We start from the raw sequence: 19,226 nt of genomic DNA on the forward strand, positions 1-19,226 counted from the left end.
AGAAAAAAAAAAGTTAAAAAGTTGAAAAAAAACCCCACTAAAATGCAATCTAAGGGTCCTGGAAGGGGTTGGGGGTTGGTCTCGGTGGGGGGGGAAAGCTACACTACAGAAAAGGGAATTAAAAAAAAAAAAAGGCACATTTTGTTACAAAACTGGGTACTGGCAGACAGCTGCCAGTACCCAAGATGGCGCCCATTATTGCAGAGGGGAAGGGTTAGAGAGCAGTATGGTGGGGGATCAGTGAGGTTGGGGTCTAAGGGGGGATCCTACACATCAGCATATGTAAATATGCTTTTTTTTTTTTTAAAAAAAGGGTCAAATACCTTTTATTTTAGTACTGGCAGAGTTTCTGCCAGTACTTAAGATGGCGGGGACAATTGTGGGGTGGGGGAGGGAAGAGAGCTGTTTGGGAGGGATCAGGGGGTCTGATGTTTCAGGTGGGAGGCTGAGCTCTACACTAAAGCTAAAATTAACCCTGCAAGCTCCCTACAAGCTACATAATTAACCCCTTCACTGCTAGCCATAATACACGTGTGATGCGCAGCGGCATTTAGAGGCCTTCTAATTACCAAAAAGCAATGCCAAAGCCATATATGTCTGCTATTTCTGAACAAAGGGGATCCCAGAGAAGCATTTACAACCATTTGTGCCATAATTGCAGAAGGTGTTTGTAAATAATTTCAGTGAGAAACCTAAAATTGAGAAAAAATTAACGTTTCTTTTAATTTGATCGCATTTAGCGGTGAAATGGTGGCATGAAATATACCAAAATTGGCCTAGATCAATACTTGGGGTTGTCTACTACACTACACTAAAGCTAAAACTACCACAAAAAGCTCCCTACATGCTCCCTAATTAACCCCTTCACTGCTGGGCATAATACACGTGTGGTGCGCAGTGGCATTTAGCGGCCTTCTAATTACCAAAAAGCAACACCAAAGTCATATATGTCTGCTATTTCTGAACAAAGGGGATCCCAGAGAAGAATTTACAACCATTTATGCCATAATTGCACAAGCTGTTTGTAAATAATTTAAGTTAGAAACCAAAAGTTTGTGAAAAAATTTGTGAAAAGTGAACAATTTTTTCTATTTGATTGCATTTGGCGGTGAAATGGTGGCATGAAATATACCAAAATGGGCCTAGATCAATACTTTGGGTTGTCTACTAAAAAAATATATATACATGTCAATGGATATTCAGAGATTCCTGAAAGATATCAGTGCTCTAATGTAACTATCGCTAATTTTGAAAAGAAATGGTTTGGAAATAGCAAAGTGCTACTTGTATTTATGGCCCTATAGTTTACAAAAAAAGCAAAGAACATGTAAACATTGGGTATTTCTAAACTCAGGACAACATTTAGAAACTATTTAGCATGGGTGTTTTTTGGTGGTTGTAGATGTGTAACAGATTTTGGGGGTCAAAGTTAGAAAAAGTGTGTTTTTTTTCCATTTTTTCCTCATATTTTATAATTTTTTTTATAGTAAATTATAAGATATGATGAAAATAATGGTATCTTTAGAAAGTCCATTTAATGGCGAGAAAACGGTATATAATATGTGTGGGTACAGTAAATGAGTAAGAGGAAAATTACAGCTAAACACAAACACCTCAAAAATGTAAAAATAGCCTTGGTCCCAAACGGACAGAAAATGGAAAAGTGATGTGGTCATTAAGGGGTTAAAAGGATTGTTCTTACGCTGGATTGAACATATCGTTAAGGAACCTTTGAGTGCCATATGTTTGCTGTGTTTTTACATACCTCATATGTTTGAGGGTCTTGAGTGTGAGTGTTTTATCGTGAATACCATAATAAATTACTATTTGTATATACACTCTGCATTTAGAGGTGTTTGCCCTCCCTCTCTCTTTTCTTGTTTTAATATAATTATTAAACTAATATTAAATTAACTACCAATTAAATTAAACTAAACTACAGATTAAAAAAATCCTAACACTACTACTACAAAGTATCTAAATACAAAAACAAAAAAATACTAAGTTGCAAAAAATAACAAACACTAAATTACGGAAAAGAACAAACAAAATTATCCAAAATAAAAAAGAATTACACCTAATCTAATAGCCCTATCAAAATAAAAAAGCCCACTCAAAATAAAATAAAAACCCTAGCCTACAATAAACTACCAATGACCCTTAAAAGGGCCTTTTGTGGGGCATTAGCCCAAAGATATCAGCTCTTTTACCTGTAAAAAAACCACAAAGACCCCCCAACAGTAAAACCCACCACCCAACCAACCCCCCAAAAATAAAAAAAATAATTCTAAAAAAACCTAAGCTACCCATTGCCCTGAAAAGGGGATTTGTATGGGCATTTAGCTCTTTTACTCCCCAGACCCTAAACACAAAAAAAAAAACACACCCAAAAACCCTAAGCCTAACACTAACCCCAAGACGATCCACTTACAGTTTTTGAAGTCCTGCTTGAATGATCTTCATCCTGGAGTTGAAGTCCTGATCCAGGCGGCAAGAAGTCTTCATCCAGACGGCTTAGGTTTTTTAGAAAGTTTTTTTATTTTGTGGGTTTGGGGGTTTGTAATGTTAGTGGGTCTTTGTAATTTTTTTTCACTAAAAGAGCTGATATCTTTAGGGCAATGGCCTACAAAAGGTCCTTTTAAGGGCCATTGGTAGTTTATTCTAGATTAGGTTTTTTATTTTGGGGTGTTTTTTTAATGGGTATTAGAATAGGATTATTATTTTTTTTTTGATAATTTGTTTGTTATTTTGTGTAATGTATATTTTTAGGGGGTGTTTTTTTTTAGCAAAAGAGCTGTTTAACTTAAGGCAATGTCCTCCAAAAGGCCCTTTTAAGGGCCCTTGGTAGTTTGGGGGGTGGGAGTTTGTATAGTACCTGAACTCATTTCAATAATGACTAGGGACAACTTGGATTTAGTAGCTATAACAGAAACATGGTACAATGATTTGCATGACTGGGACATAGTCATACCTGGATACAGGTTATTTAAAAAGAACAGAGTAGGAAAGAAAGGTGGAGGAGTTGCTTTGTATGTAAATGAAAATATAAAGGTTACTGAAATTGTAGGAACAAATGATGAGGTGGAAAGTATTTGGGTGACTTTGGAAATTGGAGATAAAAATGTTTTTAGAATAGGGGTTGTATATAGGCCTCCATTGCAGGATGAAAAACTGGACAATCTGTTATTAGATGAAATAACCAAAATGACCATGAAGGGTAAGGTTATAGTACTGGGGGACTTTAATTTGCCAGATATAGACTGGAAGATTCCTTCTGCTAGATCGGCTAGAAGCAGGTATATTCTTGAATCTCTGCTAGGGGAATCACTTGAACAATTAGTCAAGGAACCAACTCGTAAGGAAGCTATATTAGATCTAATACTTACAAACAGTGATACAGTTTCAGATGTGTCTGTAGGTGAGAACTTAGGATCCAGTGATCATCAATCTGTTTGGTTTAGTATTCATGTTCAGGAACTGTACACCCAGACTAAAACAAAAGTTTTAGACTTTAGGACGGCAGATTTTTCATTAATGGGAGAATACCTAAAAAACTATTTAAAGGGGAAAAATCTTATTACAGGGGTTCAAGAACAGTGGGAATTTGTGAAAGGTGCCATTTTAGATGCAACCGCACACTGTATTAGACATGTCTGTAAAAGTAAAAGAAAGCGGAAACCAATTTGGTTTTCCAAAGAAGTAGCACATGCTGTAAAGACAAAAAAGATAGCTTATAAAAATTACAGACACACACAAGCAGATGATGATATGAAAATATGGAGACTCCAACAAAAAAAGACTAAGCAGTTAATTAGGAAGGTTAAAGCTGATGCAGAAGAGAAGATAGCACAGTCAGTAAAACATGGGGACAAAACATTCTTTAGATATATCAGTGAAAGAAGAAAAAATAAGGTAGGAATAGTAAAATTGAAATCAGTTGATGGTAGAATAATAGAAGGAGATAAGCAGATTGCAGACTGTCTCAATGATTACTTCTGTTCTGTTTTCACTAAAGATTGTGAAGATACAATGTCTACATTAAGGGATGCTATGCAAAATAGAAACAAGCTTAACAGTAATCTTTTTACAGAGGATGAGGTTTTGTTAGCATTATCAAAAATAAATGTTACAAAGGCAGTGGGTCCTGATAATATTCATCCAAGGGTTTTAAAAGAACTTCGTTCAGTGCTAACTGTCCCATTAACTGATCTGTTTAATCAGTCACTATTAACAGGAGCTGTCCCAGATGATTGGAGAATAGCAAATGTAATACCTCTTCATAAAAAGGGCAGTAGAGAAGAATCTGGCAACTACAGGCCAGTTAGTTTAACTTCAGTAGTAGGGAAATTAATGGAAAGCCTCTTAAAGGAAAGAATTATGACTTACATAAAGACAAACAATTTAGAGGACCAAAATCAGCATGGTTTTACTTCAGGGAGATCATGTCAGACTAATCTAATTGACTTCTTTGATTATGTAACAAAAGTATTAGACAAGGGAGGAGCAGTTGATGTAGCATATCTAGATTTCAGCAAAGCATTTGACACCGTCCCACACAATAAACTTATTCACAAACTATATCTCCTTGGTCTAGATTCAAAAATTGTGAACTGGGTGGAATGCTGGCTTAAGGACAGAAAACAAAGTGTCTTAGTAAATGGAGTTCATTCAGCAGAGGGGGCTGTTACTAGTGGTGTTCCTCAGGGGTCAGTTCTGGGGCCTGTTTTGTTTAACATATTTATCTGCGATATCAGCAAAGGGCTACAGGGGAAAGTATGTCTCTTTGCAGATGATACAAAAATTTGCAACAGAGTGGATGTTCCAGGGGGGGTAGACAAAATGAGAAGTGATATACAACAATTGGAGGATTGGACAAACGACTGGGATCTAAAGTTTAACACAGCAAAGTGTAAAATAATGCATTTAGGGAAGAAAAATCCAAATGTTAATTACAGACTCAATGACACTTTACTGACTGTTACAGACGAGGAACAGGACTTGGGAATTATTATTTCAGATGATTTAAAACTTAGTAAACAATGTAGTAAGGCAGCGAGTAAGGCTAGCAGAATGCTTGGATGTATTGGTAGAGGTATTTGCAGCAGAAATAGTAAGGTTCTTATGCCACTTTATAGATCATTAGTTAGGCCTCATCTTGAGTATTGTGTGCAGTTCTGGAGGCCATATCTTCAGAAGGATATTAACAAACTTGAATCTGTGCAAAGGAGGGCTACCAAAATGGTACATGGTCTAAAAAATAAAACTTACCAGGATAGGCTCAATGACCTAAATATGTATAGCTTAGAGGAGAGAAGGGAAAGAGGTGATATGATAGCAACTTTCAAGTACATTAAAGGGTTTAGTAAAACTGAGGCTGTGGGTATTTTACATAAAATGGAAAATTCAAGAACAAGGGGTCATGAGCTCAAGCTAAAGGGTAGTAGATTCAGGAGTAATTTGAGGAAGCACTTCTTTACAGAAAGAGTGATTGATTTATGGAATAAACTTCCTCAAGAGGTAGTAGCAACAAACACTGTGGGGGACTTTAAAAATGCATGGGACAAGCATAGGGCTATCCTACGAACTAGATAAGTTTATACTGTTAGGTAAGGTGGGGCAGACTTGCTGGGCCTATGGCTCTTATCTGCCGTCAATATCTATGTTTCTATGTTTCTATGTACAGGGTACATCGCTGGTCTTTAAAGACCAGGTTGTGTGCGACGTACCCTGTACGACATGCGTTGTTAAAGGGTTAAAAAAACAACACTTTTTTGTCTGTGAAATAATAGCAGTCAGTTTCCTGCTGTGCATTTCAGGGCCTGCCAGGGCACAGTGTCACACCAGTGCAACTCATATCTTGTGTAACAGTAGTGTACATTAAAAAAAACAACTAGAAATTTGACTGTGAAATAATAGCAGTCAGTTTCCTGCTGTGCGTTTCAGGGCCTGCCAGGGCACAGTGTCACACCAGTGCAACTCATATTTGGTGTAACAGTAGTGTACATTAGTGATGTCGTGAACATGAAAATTTGGGTTCGCGTACGCGAACTTTCACAAATGTTTGCGAACGGGCGAACCGGGCGAACCGCCATAGACTTCAATAGGCAGGCGAATTTTAAAACCCACAGGGACTCTTGCTGGCCACAATAGTGATGGAAAAGTTGTTTCAAGGGGACTAACACCTGGACTGTGGCATGCCGGAGGGGGATCCATGGCAAAACTCCCATGAAAAATGACATAGTTGATGCAGAGTCTGGTTTTAATCCATAAAGGGCATTAATCACCTAACATTCCTAAATTGTTTGGAATAACGTGCTTTAAAACATCAGGTATGATGTTGTATCGATCAGGTAGTGTAAGGGTTACGCCCGCTTCACAGTGACAGACCAAACTCCAGCAGTGGGTACAACATCATCATCATCACACCGTATGTCCATGTGTGTAATGCTGCCTGACTGAGACATATCCCTGTTATCTACATCCTCTGGCAATAATGGTTGCGCATCACTCATTTCTTCCAACTGATGTGTAAATAACTCCTCTGACAGATCAAGTGAAGCGGCTGTGGTGCTAGTGTTGGTGGTGGCGGCAGGTGGGTGAGTGGTAACTTGAGAGGTGCCCGAAGCTAAGCTGGAGGAGGGGGGTGCGTCAAGATTCCGAGCGGAAGCTGTAGAAGATTGGGTGTCCTGTGTTAGCCAGTCAACTATGTCCTCAGAACTTGGCCTCTGAACACTGGGCATTATTCTAGGGCCAAAGGGAATCACAGCACCACAACCACGACGGCCTGCCTCTGCCTGTCATTTTTTTTTCGATTAGTGGTACTATGCGTGCAAGCTACTGTGACAACAGATATGAGTGGCATTGTGCACTGGCAGAAGTTGGCAGAGTAGATGCTGTAGGCCTGACACACACGCTTGCAGACAACTAACTGCTATTCAATCTATTACAGTCAAAATTGTATTTTTTTTTTTTAAATATACACTACTGCTACACCAGATATGAGTTGCACTGGTGTGACACTGTGCCCTGGCAGGCACTGAAATGCACAGGCGTGAAGGAAACTGACTGCTATTATTTCACAGTCAAATTTCTAGTTTTTTTTAACCCCTTAAGGACCAAGGCCATTTTTCAATTTCTTTCCCTTAAAGGGACAGTCTACACCAGAATTTTTATTGTTTTAAAAGATATTCCCTTTATTACCCATTTCCCAGTTTTCCATAACCAACACAGTTATAATAATATACTTTTAACCTCTGTGATTATCTTGTATCTAAGCCTCTGCAAACTGCCCCTTTTTTCATTTCTTTCGACAGACTTGCAGTTTAGCCAATCAGTGCCTGCTCCCAGATTACTTCACGTGCACAAGCACAGTGTTATCTATATGAAATATGTGAACTAACACCCTCTAGTGGTGAAAAACTGTTAAAATGCAATCTGAAAGAGGTGGGCTTCAAGGTCTAAGGAATTAGCATATGAACCTCCTAGGTTAAGCTTTCAACTAAGAATACCAAGAGAACAAAGCAAAATTGGTGATAAAAGTAAATTGGAAAATTGTTTAAAATTACATGCTCTATCTGAATCATGAAAGTTTATTTTGGCCTAGACTGTCCCTTTAAGGACCAGGGCTATTTTTACATTTCTGCTGTGTTTGTGTTTAGCTGTAATTTTCCTCTTACTCATTTATTGTACCCACACATATTATATACCGTTTTTCTCGCCACTAAATGGACTTTCTAAAGAGACCATTATTTTCATCATATCTTATAATTTATTATTAAAAATATTATAAAATATGAGGAAAAAATGGAAAAAATCACACTTTTTCTAACTTTGACCCCCCAAATCTGTTACACATCTACAACTACCAAAAAAACAACCATGCTAAATAGTTTCAAAATTTTGTCCTGAGTTTAGAAATACCCCATGTTAACATGTTCTTTGCTTTTTTTGCAAGTTATAGGGAAATAAATACAAGAAGCACTTTGCTATTTCAAAACCACTTTTTTTCAAAATGAGCGCTAGTTACATTGGAACCCTGATATCTGTCAGGAATACCTGAATATCCCTTGACATGTATATATTTTTTTTTAGAAGACATCCCAAAGTATTGATCTAGGCCCATTTTGGTATATTTCATGCCACCATTTCACCGCCAAATGGGATCAAATAAAAAAAAAATTGTTCACTTTTTCACAAACTTTAGGTTTCTCACAGAAATTATTTACAAACAACTTATGCAATTATGGCATAAATGGTTGTAAATGCTTCTCTGGGATCCCCTTTGTTCAGAAATAGCAGACTTATATGGCTTTGGCGTTTCTTTTTGGTAATTAGAAGGCTGCTAAATGCCACTGCGCACCACACGTGTTTTATGCCCAGCAGTGAAGGGGTTAATTAGGGAGCATGTAGGGAGCTTGTAGAGTTAATTTTAGCTTAAGTGTAGTGTAGTAGACAACCCAAAGTATTGATCTAGGCCCATTTTGGTATATTTAATGCCACCATTTCACCGCCAAATGCGATCAAATAAAAAAAAATTGTTCACTTTTTCACAAACTTTAGGTTTCTCACTGAAATTATTTACAAACAACTTATGCAATTATGGCATAAATGGTTGTAAATGCTTCTCTGGGATCCAGAGGCGTAACTAGAAACCACAGGGCCCAGGTGCAAGAATCTAGGAAGGCCCCCCCACTGCCCCTCCCCCCTCCAAAAAAAGGTGAATTTAATACATATCTTTTTTTTAATTTATTTTATACATTTAACACAGAAAAAAATGTGAATCAGATTACAGTCTGCAAAAGGGGGTATCCTGTGCCCACAGTCTGTGAGATGGTCTGACCCCCTATTACTGTATATAGTGACGCTATTTAACCACCCAGTACTGTATATAGTAAGTTAGTGACACAGTCTGTAATCTGCCGGTGTGATGGCTGGCCTGACCCTACCCACCCAGAACTTTATAAAGTGACCACAGTAGTCAGTGACATGGTCCACCCCCCATACTGTATATAGTGGTACTGTATAGTGACACTGTTTACCCCCTGCCCTCCCCCCCCCCATGCTGTAGTAACAAGGTCTGTAATTTGCTGGTTCCACAAACATACACAAACACACATACATGCATAAATACACACACAGTCATATACATACACACACACATAAACACCAATGGGTAAAACAGAAACACTAACCCATGTAGTCATGTCACACTCACATGATATCAGTGCAGGCAGTGGTAGGTTAAAGTTTTTTATTAAAAAAATATATATATATATATATATAAAAAATATATAATTTTTTTTTTTTTAAGCTGGGCCCACACCCTCAGGGGCCCAGTCGAACTCTGCACCCCCTGTAGTTTCGCCCCTGCTGGGAACCCCTTTGTTCAGAAATAGCAGACTTATATGTCTTTGGCGTTGCTTTTTGGTAATTAGAAGGCTGCTAAATGCCACTGCGCACCACACGTGTTTTATGCCCAGCAGTGAAGGGGTTAATTAGGGAACTTGTAGAGTTAATTTTAGCTTAAGTGTAGTGTAGTAGACAACCCAAAGTATTGATCTAGGCCCATTTTGGTATATTTAATGCCACCATTTCACCGCCAAATGCGATCAAATTTAAAAAAAACTAATTTTTTCGCAATTTTAGGTTTCTCACTGAAATTATTTACAAACAGCTTGCGCAATTATGGCACAAATGGTTGTAAATGCTTCTCTGGGATCCCCTTTGTTCAGAAATAGCAGACATATATGACTTTGGCGTTGCTTTCTGGTAATTAGAAGGCCGCTAAATGCTGCTGCGCATCACACGTGTATTATGGCTAGCAGTGAAGGGGTTAATTAGGTAGTTTGTAGGGAGCTTGCAGGGTTAATTTTAGCTTTAGTGTAGAGATCAGCCTCCCACCTGACACATCAGACCCCCTGATCCCTCCCAAACATCTCCCTTCCCTCCCCCACCCCACAATTGTCCCCGCCATCTTAAGTACTGGCAGAAAGTCTGCCAGTACTAAAATAAAAGGTTTTTAAATTTTTTTAATTTTTTTAAACATATTTACATATGCTGTGGTATAGCATCCCCCTTGATGATCCCCCCCAAAACAGCTCTCTAACCCTCCCCATCTGCCTTATTGGCGGCAATCTTGGGCAGCTGTCTGCTATTATTTCACAGTCAAAAAAGTGTTGTTTTTTTTAAATGTACACTACTGTTACACCAGATATGAGTGGTGGCACTGGGCAAGTGGGCACAGTATACGCTGTGAGCCTGAGACACATGCTGGCAGGCAGGCAACTGCAATTAGATTACACAGAAGAAAAAAAAAAGCAGACTGATGTTCTAGCCCTAAAAAGGGCTTTTTGGGGTGCTGTCCTTACAGCAGAGATCAGATGAGTCCTTCAGGACTGTAGTGGACACTTAATACACTAGCCTAGCTATCGATTTCCCTATTAAATCAGCAGCAGCTACACTGTCCCTCCTCTCACTAAGAATGCAGCTTCCAAATGAATCTAAAATGGATGCTGTCCAGGAGGTGGGAGGGTCTGGGAGGGAGGGTCTGCCCTGATTGGCTGGAATGTGTCTGCTGACTGTGAGGTACAGGGTCAAAGTTTACTCAATGATGACGAATAGGGGCGGACCGAACATCGCACAAGCTATGTTCGCCGGGAACTATTCGCCGGCGAACTATTCGCTACATCACTAGTGTACATTAAAATAAAAACTAGAAATTTGACTGTGAAATAATAGCAGTCAGTTTCCTTCACACGTGTGCATTTCAGGGCCTGCCAGGGCACAGTGTCACACCACCAGTGCAACTCATATCTTGTGTAACAGTAGTGTACATTAAAAAAAAAAACTAGAAATTTGACTGTGAAATAATAGCAGTCAGTTTCCTTCACACGTGTGCGTTTCAGGGCCTGCCAGGGCAGTGTCACACCAGTGCAACTCATATCTGGTGTAACAGTAGTGTACATTAAAAAAAAACTAGAAATTTGACTGTGAAATAATAGCAAATTTAAATAATATTCAAAAAATGAACAATTTAATAGCACTTTAAATAATATTCATTTTTGAAATTCACACCTATAGCCATTTGCTTTATTTATTTATTTATAGACTTTATTATATACGTAACTTTCCAACTATAATTAATTGTCAGATAGCCTTTGGGCGCCACCTCCCCCCTCTTTTTATAGTTTGGATCTTCCGAATTTGATTGCATATGTGGTGAGGAGTGCAGTCAGGAGGTCGGCTTATCTGGTTTCAGCCTATCCGCAGCTTGCACACACCCTGCATCCTTTTTTGTGAAATAATAGCAGTCAGTTTCCTTCACACGTGTGCGTTTCAGGGCCTGCCAGGGCACAGTGTCACACCAGTGCAACTCATATCTGGTGTAACAGTAGTGTACATTAAAAAAAAAAACTAGAAATTTGACTGTGAAATAATAGCAGTTAGTTTCCTTCACGTGTGTGCGTTTCAGGGCCTGCAAGGGCACAGTGTCACACCAGTGCAACTCATATCTGCTGTAACAGTAGTGTACATTAAAAAAAAAAATAGAAATTTGACTGTGAAATAATAGCAGTCAGTTTCCTTCACACGTGTGCGTTTCAGGGCCTGCCAGGGCACAGTGTCACACCAGTGCAACTCATATCTGGTGTAACAGTAGTGTACATTAAAAAAAAAAACTAGAAATTTGACTGTGAAATAATAGCAGTTAGTTTCCTTCACGTGTGTGCGTTTCAGGGCCTACAAGGGCACAGTGTCACACCAGTGCAACTCATATCTGCTGTAACAGTAGTGTACATTAAAAAAAAATAGAAATTTGACTGTGAAATAATAGCAGTCAGTTTCCTTCACACGTGTGCGTTTCAGGGCCTGCCAGGGCACAGTGTCACACCAGTGCAACTCATATCTGGTGTAACAGTAGTGTACATTAAAAAAAAAAACTAGAAATTTGACTGTGAAATAATAGCAGTCAGTTTCCTTCACACGTGTGCGTTTTAGGGCCTGCCAGGGCACAGTGTCACACCAGTGCAACTCATATCTGGTGTAACAGTAGTGTACATTAATAAAAAGATAGAAATTTGACTGTGAAATAATAGCAGTCAGTTTCCTTCACGCGTGTGCGTTTCAGGGCCTGCCAGGGCACAGTGTCACACCAGTGCAACTCATATCTGGTGTAACAGTAGCGTACATTAAAAAAAAAAAACTAGAAATTTGACTGTGAAATAATAGCAGTCAGTTTCCTTCACACGTGTGCATTTCAGGGCCTGCCAGGGCACAGTGTCACACCAGTGCAACTCATATCTGGTGTAACAGTAGTGTACATTAAAAAAAAAAACTAGAAATTTGACTGTGAAATAATAGCAGTCAGTTTCCTTCACGCGTGTGCGTTTCATATCTGGTGTAACAGCAGTGTACATTAAAAAAAAAAACTAGAAATTTGACTGTGAAATAATAGCAGTCAGTTTCCTTCAAACGTGTGCGTTTCAGGGCCTGCCAGGGCACAGTGTCACACCAGTGCAACTCATATCTGGTGTAACAGTAGTGTACATTAAAAAAAAAAATTGAAATTTGACTGTGAAATAATAGCAGTCAGTTTCCTTCACGCGTGTGCGTTTCAGGGCCTGCCAGGGCACAGTGTCAAGCCAGTGCAACTCATATCTGGTATAACAGTAGTGTACATTAAAAAAAACAACTAGAAATTTGACTGTGAAATAATAGCAGTCAGTTTCCTTCACGCGTGTGCGTTTCAGGGCCTGCCAGGGCACAGTGTCACACCAGTGCAACTCATATCTGGTGTAACAGTAGTGTACATTAAAAAAAAAAAAAATTTGACTGTGAAATAATAGCAGTCAGTTTCCTTCACACGTGTGCGTTTCAGGGCTTGCCAGGGCACAGTGTCACACCAGTGCAACTCATATCTGGTGTAACAGTAGTGTACATTTAAAAAAAAAATACAATTTTGACTGTAATAGATTGAATAGCAGTTAGTTGTCTGCAAGCGTGTGTGTCAGGCCTACAGCGTCTACTCTGCCAACTTCTGCCAGTGCACAGTGCCACTCATATCTGTTGTCACAGTAGCTTGCACGCATAGTACCACTAATCGAAAAAAAATTACAAGCAGAGGCAGGCCACCCCGCAGGGGTTGTCATGGTCGTGGTGCTGTGATTCCCTTTGGCCCTAGAATAATGCCCAGTGTTCAGAGGCCACGTACCCTGAACTCGAAAAGTTCTGAGGACATAGTTGACTGGCTAACACAGGACATCCAATCTTCTACAGCTTCCGCTCGGAACCTTGAAGCACCATCCTCCTCCAGCTTAGCTTCGGGCACCTCTCAAGTTACCACTCGCCCGCCTGCCGCCACCACCAACACTAGCACCACAGCCGCTTCACTTGATCTGTCAGAGGAGTTATTTACACATCAGTTGGAAGAAATGAGTGATGCGCAACCATTATTGCCAGAGGATGTAGATAACAGGGATATGTCTTAGTCAGGCAGCATTATACACATGGACGTACGGTGTGATGATGATGATGTTGTACCCGCTGCTGCTTCCTTTGCTGAGTTGTCAGATACAAGTGAAGCGGTTGATGATGACGATGCATCTGTGGATGTCACGTGGGTGCCCGCTAGAAGAGAAGAAGAACAGGGGGAAAGTTCAGATGGGGAGACAGACAGGAGGAGGAGGAGACGAGTTGGAAGCAGGGGGAGGTCGTCGCAAGAAGCTAGTGGCACAGTCAGACAGCATGCATCGGCACCCGGGGTCAGCCAGACAGCACGCCAATCAACGCATGCTGTTGCCACCACCAGAATGCCGTCATTGCAGAGCTCAGCAGTGTGGCATTTTTTGTGTTTGTCTGCCTCTGACAACAGCGATGCCATTTCCAACCTATGCCAAAAGAAAATGAGTCGTGGGAAGTCCAACACCCACCTAGGTACAACTGCTTTGCGAAGGCACATGATCGCACATCACAAACGCCTATGGGATCAACACATGAGTACAAGCAGCACACAAACTCAAAGCCGCCATCCTCCTCCTGGTCCAGCATCTTCAGCCACGTCAACCACTGCTGTCCTCCTTGCCCCCTCTCAACCATCCGCCACTCCGTCTCTCGCCTTGAGCAGTTCCTGCTCATCTGCCCACAGTCAGGTGTCTGTCAAGGACATGTTTGAGCGTAAGAAGCCAATGTCACAAAGTCACCCCCTTGCCCGGCATCTGACAGCTGGCTTGTCTGAACTCTTAGCCCGCCAGCTTTTACCATACAAGCTGGTGGAGTCTGATGCGTTCCAAAAATTTGTAGCTATTGGGACACTGCAGTGGAAGGTACCCGGCCGAAATTTCTTTGCACAAAAGGCAATCCCCAACCTGTGTTTTAAAGCACGTTATTCCAAACAATTTAGGAATGTTAGGTGATTTATGCCCTTTATGGAATAAAACCAGACTTTGCATCAACTATGTAATTTTCCATGGGAGTTTTGCCATGGATCCCCCTCCGGCATGCCACAGTCCAGGTGTTAGACCCCTTGAAACAACTTTTCCATCACTATTGTGGCCAGAAACAGTCCCTGTGGGTTTTAAAATTCGCCTGCCTATTGAAGTCTATGGCGGTTCGCCCGGTTCGCCCGTCCGCGAACATTTGCGGGAATTCGCGTTCGCCGTTCGCAAATGGAAAATTTTATGTTCGCGACATCACTACTCATAACCATTCACAAGTCTTAAGTATATGCGAATAAGTTGTCTGGAAATGCCTAATTCTTGTATTAATCTCTATTGGCATTTTAAAATGCCCGTATATATTCACAGTTCTCATATATTTATGAAAAGTGGTGCATGCAATATTCACTGCTTTTAATCTTGCCAATTTGTAGGTTGCGAGGAGTGAAAAATAAAGCGCAATGTTGTTTGTCTGGAGGTAAAATGGAAATATGTCTTTTTCTTGCTGTATCCAGGGTTAGAAATTGCCCACAAGGCAAATCCTGAATAATAATATATATTATAAAAAAGTAAAATAATTTAAGTGCAATTGAAATGAGTGTATTAAAAAGAACAAAGATGAGCTCCAAAAAACAGGCAACCTTTCTTAAGAAAAGAGAGCCAAAGAAAGGGCAAAATAAAAATAACTTTATTATATAAGAAATAACATTCTTTTAAACAATCACTTGATTAAAACAATAAACCATTTACCGGTGTCTAAAAATAAGATTGATAAAGTGAAAATGACATTTTCGCAAGAAAATTAGGATCAGCCATTCACTTCACATCGCAAAAAAGTTTTGCCCAAAAAATGTCTCTAGAATTTTGATAAATACTGGCGGACATTTTTAACTTCACACATTGCGAAATATTGCGAAACTATTTGCGACTTTTTAGGCGCATTTTTTTGGGGCTTGATAAATTTTGCCCTTAGTGAGAGTTAGTGTGAGAGTTAGTGTGAGAGAGTGAGTTAGTGAGCGAGAGTTTGTTTGGGTGAGTGTGCAAGTGTTTTGTTCCTACATTCATTATATAAACATATTTACACGCAAACACATTCAATACATACATACACTTATTACTAACACTACATACATTCCATACCCCATTACATCTCATCTTACACTCCATACCCCAGGGACGTGCACTCATAGGAGGCAGGGGAGGCAGTGCCTACCCTGCCATATGTGGCCAAAGCTTAATTAAATTTTAATTAAAACAAAAAGAAAAAAGTTAAAAAAAAAATATTTTCCCCCCATGTAATGCTATGGAGAGGCAGGTACAGGAACACTTCTCTCCATTGCAGTACATGGGTCAAAGGAAAAGCTGTTCAGCAGCGCCACCTGTGTTCTGTCAATATATTAGCAGCAAAATTTGGGACCAATAGGAGGCACCCCTCTTGATGCCTCCTAGCAAGTGAAGGATATATAGATTAATCAGAAGGAGGATGCAGTGAGCAGGGTCATGTGACACAACTGGAAGCTGAGGTAACCTAAGAACAGATTACACCAAGCAGAAGAGTAAAGTAGTATTCTACATCTCTTGTGATTCACAAATTGTGTTCAGACACAGCTCATTAACAGTGGGGGCAGTATGTGAGCATAACCCAATACTGACAGGAAGTCAAAGGGTCAATTCAAATTTAAATCCATAATTTAAAACCCAGAGTTTGAAGTTAAAGGGACACTGAACCCACATTTTTTCTTTTGTGATTCAGATAGAACATGCGATTTTAAGCAACTTTCTAATTTACTCCTATTATAAATTTTTCTTCGTTCACTTGCTATCTTTATTTGAAAAAGAAGGCATCTAAGCTTCTTTTTTGTTTCAGAACTCTGGACAGGACTTTTTTATTGGTGGATGAATTTATTTACCAATCAGCAAGAATAACCCAGGTTATTCACCAAAAATGGGCCGGCATCTAAACTTACATTCTTGCATTTCAAATAAAGATACCAAGAGAAGGAAGAAAATTTGATAATAGGAGTAAATTAGAAAGTTGCTTAAAATTGCATGCTCTATCTGAATCACAAAAGAAAAAATTTGGGTTTAGTGTCCCTTTAAGTGTGCAGTGTCCACATTATTTAAATTAAAGTTTTTGACATTGAATATTGCTAAGCCTCCCTTTTTCATGGTTATTTGATTTAATTAGGTACAAACTCCATATATGTTATGTCTGTTCAGTCAGAGGATGCAGTATCTATTTTTATTTTTCTCTGTGTCTCCATTTATTTAAAGACTGCTGTAAACTTGTAATTCACAAATCAATTGAAAGCTGTTGCATTGTGTTTTTAATATGTGCTGCTTTTATACAAGCTTATATTAATAAAAAGGAGATAATGAGTCATTTAAAAAATATATGTAATTATTGCAGTTAAATGTTTTTAGAAATAATGCCACTGTAAAGTAACTGGTTAAAGAAATAGTCAAAGGGAGACATTTAAAATTAAACTTTCATGATTGAGGTAGAGCATGCTATTTTAATAGACTTTTCTAGTTATTTATATTTTGAGAATTAGCATCAACTGTTACTGGCCCCATGTCAGCAAATCAAATTAGTTTTTGAAAGGAACATGAAAGTCATAATTACATTTCCAGCTTCTGACTGGGGAAGGGCTTCTTGCTGGGGAGGGGCGGGAGGGTTTTCTGTATGGGAAGGGTGGGAGGCTGATGCCCAGAAGTGGAACTTTCATCTGAAATATATAAAACATTTATATAAATACAAATATGATATGAAAATATATTATTATATTGAATGAAATCAAGATTCAACATCATTTAAAATTTGTATTCTTGTTCTCATAAAATATTTAGACAAAGTCACATTAAATGACTATGTTTTAAGTTATTGAATGATTTGAATCATATATAATTAATAATCACATTTAATTGATCTTTGAAAATCTGAATGTTCACTAGTATTTTTCTTGTAACATTTGATCAATACATTACAAATCATATTTTTCAAAGTCAATATTATGTGCTAATCTTTATGATTTTATAATATGATACTTATCTTTTTGATAATATATCGATACTCATGTATGCATTTGAGATTGAAATGCAATAGAGTTATTTTAGACACATGCCCGTGGATTTCCAACAATTGAATAATATGGGAGTGTGTAATATGATCAGGTCTAAATGTCCACTCCACCTCGCCTTTGAAACAAGGTCTACATAGAGATTTAGGTGATTGCCTTAGTAATCTTAAATTGAATAATTTGAAGCTTGATGGTTCAAAAAAATTAATATTCAGAATGTATACACGATAGATACTACAGTTCATATTAATTATTAAGAATATAATTTTATCTATCTGACATTACATTTTCAGAGTATGTTTTGTGAATATCTCTTTTACATTAGGATTAAATGTATGTCATCCCAATATTAATAGACACATTCAGAAATGCATGCTTTAGGCTTGAGGAATATGTTTGTTTGATTGAAATGAACAGTCTACACATAAATCTTTATTAAATCCCTTTACATATCATACATCATGAAATTAAATGAAGGAATTTCAACACGATTATGGTTTCTGTATTCTTAGAAGTGGCTGAGAAGGTCATAATGAGATGGTCTGCATCTAGGCACTCCGATGAATAGCAATGACTGTCTGTATAATCATAAGATGATGATTATTGGGGGTTTGGATGTAAAATGCATGTGACATCATGATTTCATTCATGAAAATTCATAGATAAATAGGAAAATAAATAAAAATATATGTTCATGCTGCATGAAAAAAAAAAAATATTTTTGAAAGGTTCAAAGTTGTAGACTTTATTTTTCTTCAATAGTATGGTATGTCAAATGTTATAAACATTTGACATACCATCAGACTCTGAGTGAGCCACTTCCTCCTCCATCGCACATGTTACATCAATAGCCTGAAAACATAATATGTTGTGTACACATTAAAATCAAATATTATAACATGTTACTGGTGCTCAAGGACACACATCAATGTTGCATTAAAGAGATACTGAACCAAAGTTATGATTTTCATAATTTTGATGGAGCATGCAAAAGAAATAAAATATATAATTATCGATGATTAATAATTAAATGTTATTGTCTGTATTTAGAAAATCTTCACAAAAGCAGAGTACATGAAACATTTAATAGTTCTCATGTGTGTATCGCTTGATGATTGTTGTATACATTTATACTAAATATAAACATGTGCTAGCCATGTTCTGAAGCACAAAGGTGTAGACTAAGAAGCTTTGAGATCTTAATATTAAACTAATAGAAAATAAATAAATATATATATATATATATATATATATATATATATATATATATATATATATATATATATATATATACAGTATATATATCATTAGAGGAGTACATTATAATTTTTATTCAAATGGAATGCTTCATAATAATCATGATCAGAATATTTCTTAAAAAGACACCTTCAATGACGTATGAATGAGTCAATGGACTTACCAGAAACCTGCAAAGGCAGGTCTGTGTCAGTGTTAGATTCCTCTGAGTCTGTCACAATAACTAGATCTAATTATGATATAAATAAATATTCATAAACACAATTTGGACATCACATTTAAATATACATATTTGTGATTGTAAAATAACATTAGTCTAAAATATTCAAAATAATATCTTTAGAAATGTGAAGACTAGAGCACTAATATGAAAATTAAATTCATTAGTTCATCAAGATGATTGTAAAGAAAATTATGTCTTTCACATATGTCCGATTTCTTACAATATTAGACAGCCAAT

The sequence above is a fragment of the Bombina bombina genome, chromosome 3, assembly GCF_027579735.1.
Source record: "Bombina bombina isolate aBomBom1 chromosome 3, aBomBom1.pri, whole genome shotgun sequence".
NCBI lineage: Eukaryota > Metazoa > Chordata > Amphibia > Anura > Bombinatoridae > Bombina > Bombina bombina.